Below are 437 nucleotides of genomic sequence, written 5' to 3'. Positions count from 1 at the left end.
CCCCATATCAGCTAGGGTTACCATATTTAAAAAATAAAAAAAGAGGACACTCCACGGGCCCTAGCCCCGCCCCTTTCCCACCCCAGCCCCGCCCAATCCCACCCTTTCCCCGCCCCTTCCCCAAAGTCCCCGCCCTAACTCCCCCTCCTCCCTCCCAGCCACGCGAAAAGGGCTGCCCGAGCGCTACCGGCTTTACGGTTTGCCGGGCAGCCTCCAGACCCTGCGCCCCCGGCCGGCGCTTCCCCAGAGCAGCTGGAGCCCAGGAGGGGAAGCACCCAGCCGGGGGCGCAGGGTCTGGAGGCTGCCCAGAAAACCATGAAGCCGGTAGCACTCGGGCTTCGGGCAGCCCCTATGCCTCCGGACCCTTCTCCTCCCCGGCTCCAGCTGCTCTGCTCCTCCCCTCTCAGACTTCGGCTCTGTTTAAGAGCCAAGCTGCC

This window comes from Trachemys scripta, chromosome 10 (assembly GCF_013100865.1).
Source record: "Trachemys scripta elegans isolate TJP31775 chromosome 10, CAS_Tse_1.0, whole genome shotgun sequence".
Lineage (NCBI taxonomy): Eukaryota > Metazoa > Chordata > Testudines > Emydidae > Trachemys > Trachemys scripta.
This window is presented reverse-complemented; position numbering follows the sequence as displayed.